The sequence below is a fragment of the Thamnophis sirtalis genome, unplaced genomic scaffold (genome assembly GCF_051295495.1).
Source record: "Thamnophis sirtalis isolate CommonGarterSnake01/CBP01778 unplaced genomic scaffold, rThaSir2_p1.2 scaffold_1, whole genome shotgun sequence".
Taxonomy (NCBI): domain Eukaryota; kingdom Metazoa; phylum Chordata; class Lepidosauria; order Squamata; family Natricidae; genus Thamnophis; species Thamnophis sirtalis.
This window is the reverse complement of record NW_028261381.1, coordinates 147554493-147560641: the sequence shown is the minus strand read 5'-3', so window position 1 is coordinate 147560641 and position 6149 is coordinate 147554493. Positions and strand designations below refer to the sequence as shown.

At 39.7% G+C, this 6149-nt stretch overlaps 1 non-coding gene across 1 annotated transcript; it reads left to right on the top strand.

The window, feature by feature from the left end:
* The first annotated feature begins 5817 nt into the window (after positions 1–5817).
* On the top strand, positions 5818–5924 carry LOC148049769 (U6 spliceosomal RNA). The gene has a single exon (XR_015695304.1). It is a non-coding gene; the product is annotated as a U6 spliceosomal RNA (small nuclear RNA).
* Positions 5925–6149: the final 225 nt, after the last annotated feature.

Genomic DNA, 6149 nt, shown 5'->3' with positions numbered 1-6149 from the left:
AGAAGCAACTTAGAGTTAAGGAGAAATTTCCTGACAGTTAGAACAATTAATCAGTGGAAGAGCTTGCCTCCAGAAGTTGTAATACCCCTATTTGTCTAGAACGGTATAGGGTTTCCTGCCCTAGCAGGGGGTTGGACTAGAAGACTTCCAAGGTCCCTTCCAACTCTGCTATTGTATTGTATTGTAATTGTATTGTTTTATATGTTGTTAAAGTAGGATGTATAATGTTTGTCAGCCTGAGACCCATGACATACCTTCCATTGCTTGTTGACGACAGTATTTCAAAAGTGTGTCAGGCTAGTTCTCAGAAACTATGCAACTGGAAAGGGGGTTGACTATTATAAAGCGTGGTCAAAGTTCTAAATTTTCTCCACAAAATGTCATAAACTCTCCAAGTTAAAAAAAAGAAAGATGGGAAGAAAAGGGTCAGTTTTTGGACCTGTCCACTACTGAGAGCTCTGGAACTTGCAAAGAGGCTGCTGGTGGGTGATATTTGACCTATGGTACACTCCAGAGTGAGGGTTCTTTGCTCTCTAAGGACTGGACACAACACAACAAAACTGTACACACTGTTTTATTGCAACATACATCTTTCCTATTGCTTTGGATCAACTCCACCCATCTAGGACTTTCAAGGTGATTCTGCCACATAAATACATCTTTAATACTCAGTCTTTTAATACTCAGTGGAAACAAAATCTGTAACAAACAATATTTTTTCTTTTTCCAAAAGTTCTTGGACTAGTTGGGAAGAAGTGCTATTTCGTATGGTTGTTCCTCTTTTAATTGCTGTTGAGCTTCCAGCAAAGCTCCAGCAGGACTCTCACCAGGGTGTACTGCTCATAGAATAACAGAGTTGGAAGGGACTTGGAGGTCATCTAGCTTACCTGAGTTCATGGTCCTGGAAGTTGAATGATAGTCCTCTTGCTTATTGGTAATAGCTGCCAGTTTCTAGAAATAACCTCTGCTTCCCCATCTGTAGACCAGGGGTGGGTTCCTACCAGTTCTAACCTCTTCTATAGAAGAGGTTCCACAAATCTACGGTGCCATTTAGAACCGGTTCCAGCTCCCCCCCCCTGCCCGTCCGCACCACACTTGCCCCACCCACTGCTCACTGATTGGCTGGCTCCGCAATCTCCCCGCCAGCCTCTAAGAGTCCTATCTAAACCTTAAAGTCTTAAAGCCGTCAAGTTTGAACACCCCGCGGGAGGGGGGTCTAAAGGTTTAGGGGTGCGAGGGTCTTGTAACTTGACAGCTTTAAGACTTGCATGCTTCAAATGCCAGACTTTCTGAGCCAACATTTTGGTTGCTAAGCAAGAGCATTGTTAAATGAGTTCCACCACATTTACAACTTGGCCTCGCCCACCCAGTCACATGACTGCCAAGCCACTCCCACCCAATCACATTGCTGGCAAGCCACTCCCCACCCAGTCACATGGCCGGCAAGCCACTCCCACAAAGCAGGCCACTCCTACAGAAGTTGTAAAAAAAATTGAAACCCACCACTGCTGTAGACTGTTTGTGTTCACCTTTCCTGCTACATATCCCTCCCCCCCCCTCTTCCCACTCTGCTTAGCATTTGTTTTTGTAAGCTCAAAAGACTGGATGGAGTGAAGCTGCCTCCAGACATTGGAACATCCTTGAAAACACCAGGGTGTGGCTTACTTAGCTAAGCAGCTGGAACACCAGCTTGAATGCCTATGAGTGCACTTCTGAGGGGATAGATGAATGCCTAAGGAAGGGGAGGGGACCCTGTGTGCATAACTGCAGTTACTTTACATAAGAGCAGGCAGCAACCCCAACCTCACTCCCTCACAACCTCATTTCTGATATTATTGAATAGGCCATAAAACCATGGCGAGTCTCAGAGGGAAAAGTGAAAACGCAAGAACAGCACATGGAGAAACAGCGTCTTGAAATTCCTCCCCTTAGCAACCAATTCTATTTGTTGCTGTTGCCCTTGGGTAAATACTGCCATTGGTGTAGATCTGTTACACTATAGTCAATTTCACTAACATGCAGGAAAGCTGAGGAAAGATTGCCACCTTGTGCTTGTTTGTAAAATTGCATACAATATTTGCGTTTCTGTGAATAAAGATCCAAATGATGCACGTGAACACACACATAATTTATTCTTATTAGTTTCTATGCACTTCATTTCCAATAAAACTGCATTTTACAAAGGTTTTGAATGGTTTTTATGTCATCCTTGCTCATATAGAGGAATATATTATATATACCTGATAAGGCTCTTAGAATAATTAAAGTAATTAGAAGTGTTGGGAGTTACTTTTCCTGATAAAAAGAAAAGTATGCATCCTTGCAACTCTTTAGGTGTGCATCCTGGGAGTCTCTATGTGTTTCTGATCTTTTCCATTTCATGCTCTTTAAAAATAATAATTTTTGATGTAGAACTCACAAATTTTCCTCACAAGTTTACCAATTTCATACTTTTAACGTGAATTAATATAGTTCACATTACCAAACCATTACACAAAGCAGAATATTCTCTTGTGTTTCTAGGGCTTTGACTTTTTCAATACATTTCTCTGCTCAAATGGGAAATTTATTTGATTGATTATTAATGAAAATTCTTTAGAGAAAATTGCATAATAATGAGTATAAGGGAAAATATGCAGAAAAATGTGTCAGGGAAAGGATTCACATATTTGAGATCTGTAAGAAACAAGGCAAAACATACATTAAAACCACAATAATAATAGTGTATCAAAATGCACCCGTATTTTCCTGAGGATCTTTTTAAAGAAACCATTCACAAAATCAAGCAAAAATGATGGAAAGTACAATCTATGTATTATTAGGAAATAGTTATTGAGATCTTTTGTCTTGTTCTGTTTTTCTGAAAAAAAATCAAAAACATTCAAGCTTTGGCCCTAAGATTCAATTCATTCTTAGTATCTTCTACCAACAAAGTTAATCCAATGTTTACATACTAGTAACTTCTAGAAATGATTGACTTGCTCAAACAGTATAATGGGAGGAGACTGTCTTTCGGCTATACTGTTCCCAATCTGTTTAAGAATTTATAGGTTAAGAAACTAGTTGTCTCTTGAACTGGATTCAAAAATAAATGTAAACATTACTGTTTTTTTAAAGTGAATGAGACTATTTCCCCCCTGAAAAGTAATTTACATTGTTTTTCAAAAAATGAATTAATATATGTGTACAGTATTACTACAGGCCTATCAGCCTGACCTCAATACCAAGAAAGATTCTGGAAAAGATAATCAAGCAACGAATTAACGAACACCAAGAAGTAAACTAAGTAATAGCCAAAAGCCAACATGGGTTGGTCAAAAACAGATCATGCCAGATTAATCTTATTGCATTATTTGACAAGGTGACAAAATTAGTGGACCAGAGGAATGCCGTCGATATAGTTTACTTGAACTTCAGTAAGGCATTTGATAAGGTAGACCATAACCTACTATTAGATAAAGTAGAAGAATGTGGGTTGGACAGCATCACCACCAGATGGATTCATAACTGGCTGACCAACCGCACTCAAAGTGTAGTCCTCAATGGAACTGCATCTACATGGAGGGAAGTATGCAGTGGAGTACCTCAAGGCTCTGTTTTAGGCCCAGTACTCTTCAACAACTTCATCAATGATTTGGATGAGGGGATAAATGGGGAACTCATCAAATTTCCAGATGACACCAAGCTGACAGGAATAGCCAACACTCCAGAAGATAGGCTTAAGATACAGAAGGATCTTGACAAACTTGAACATTGGGCACTATCTAATAAAATGAAATTCAATGGTGAAAAGAGTAAGGTTCTACATTTAGGCTAGAAAAACAAAATGCACAGGTACAGTATAGCTGGTACCTTGTAGAACCTTACTCTTTTCACCATTGAATAGTAGTAATTGTGAGAGGGATCTTGGAGTCCTAGTGGAGAACCATTTAAATATGAGCCAGCAGTGTGCAGCAGCTGCCAAAAAAAGCCAAAACAGTTCTAGGCTATATAAACAGAGGGATAGAATCAAGATCACATGAAGTGTTAGGTTCCACCACAATACCGCGAAGCCCGTGGAGACATAAGCGCGAGTGCTAATCCGCGCCGTCCGAATCGCTAAAGCAAATGCGACCTTACCGCGCTGACATAAGGGTGGAGGGCAAATCCACGCCTTCCGAAGCATTCAGCCTAACCTAACCCTAAACCTAACCCTAAACCTAACCCTAAACCTAACCCTAAACCTAACCCTAAACCTAACCCTAAACCTAACCCTAAACCTAACCCTAAACCTAACCCTAAACCTAACCCTAAACCTAACCCTAAACCTAACCCTAAACCTAACCCTAAACCTAACCCTAAACCTAACCTCTAAACCTAATCCTAACCCTTACCTTAATTTAAATCGGCTTTCTGCCGCCGCGCTGTTTTAAAGCGCCCTTCTGTCGCCGTGCTGTTGTTGCGGCGGTGATGACGTCGCAGCTTTAGCGACGCGGTTTTATCACCGCTATTTTGATGAGCGCGGTTTTGTCGTGCCACAGAAGTGTTACTACCACTTTATAATGCCTTGGTAAGGCACACTTGGAATACTGCATTCAGTTTTGGTCACCACAATGTAAAAAAGATGTGGAGACTCTATAAAGAGTGCAGAGAAGAGCAGCAAATATGATTAGGGAACTGGAGACTAAAACATATGAAGAACGGTTGCAGGAACTGGGTATGTCTAGTTTAATGAAAAGAAGGACTAGGGGAGACATGATAGCAGTGTTCCAATATCTCAGGGGTTGCCACAAAGAAGAGGGAGTCAAACTATTCTTCAAGGCACCTGAGTGGAGGTGGAAACTAATCAAGGAGAGAAGCATCTTAAACCTGAGGAGAAATTTCCTGACAGTTAGAACAATTAATCAGTGGAACAGCTTGCCTTCCAGAAGTTGTGAATGCCCCAACACTGGAAGTCTTTAAGAAGATGTTGGATAGCCATTTGTCTGAAATGGTATAGGACTTCCTGCCTAGGCAGGGAGTTGGACTAGAAGACCTCCAAGGTCCCTTCCAACTCTGCTATTGTATTGTGTTACTCATACATACAGGTGATTAAATCTGGATTAAATTTCATTGTTGCCTGGATACACCTTTTGCAGAATGGAATGCAGCTGACAAACCATCTCAAATTGGGCAGAGGCACCCAAACCATTATTGTGACCTGTGCATTCAAAAGCAGGAGGTGAGAGTCCTTACAAGTTATATAGCTGGATTTTTTAAAAAGAAATAATGATGCCCCATTCGTAATAGCTGCTATCCTCATTGTGAGTTATCCTATCTACTGCACAAATGAGGATTCACTTGATATGTTCGTAGATTGTGATTAAGGCAATTTAAAAAATTATTCTTTTCTAGGTCCATTGCACTCTTAAAGATTGATCATCAGAGATTTTATTAAATGGTTCACAATATTTCATACATGATTTCTTTTGGAAATTATATCATCAGGCATTTCAAAGCTAAAATTGGTCATGATTACTTTGACCTAATCTCCACCTTTTTTTTACAGATGATAGTAAAGCAGTTAAGAGTCTTTCAACTCAAGTTCTATTTTGATGAGTTTCAATTGTTGTAGCCCAAAACAAGTTGTGGATATTTATTCCAACCACCTTCAAGGGATGGATGTGCAATTACTTCTGAAGAAAGGGGGATTACATTCAAATGAGGCGGAGTTAATATTGATAAATTCATCAGTATTTCCCTCCACTGATTCTCATGCAATTTCATTAAATAAAAGAGAATTTGTTTTTAAAAAAAATTAAAGAAAAAAAAGGTTAGAGAAGACCATAAGGATGGCACATGCTTGCTTCGGCAGCACATATACTAAAATTGGAATGATACAGAGAAGATTAGCATGGCCCCTGCGCAAGGATGACACGCAAATTCGTGAAGCGTTCCATATTTTTGGTTAAGGCATTTTGGATAAAAATATGGTGGATTATGCAAAATATATTTAAAAGAAGGATAAAGTTTACTCCACAGTTATTCTTATTAGGTATATGTACTGACTTTACAGTGGTAGAGACTAACTTGATTCTGCACCTAATAACGGCAGCAAGACTGTTGGTGGCGCAATACTGAAAGAAGGAAGACCTGCCTATAATTCAAGAATGGACATTGAAAGTTACAAA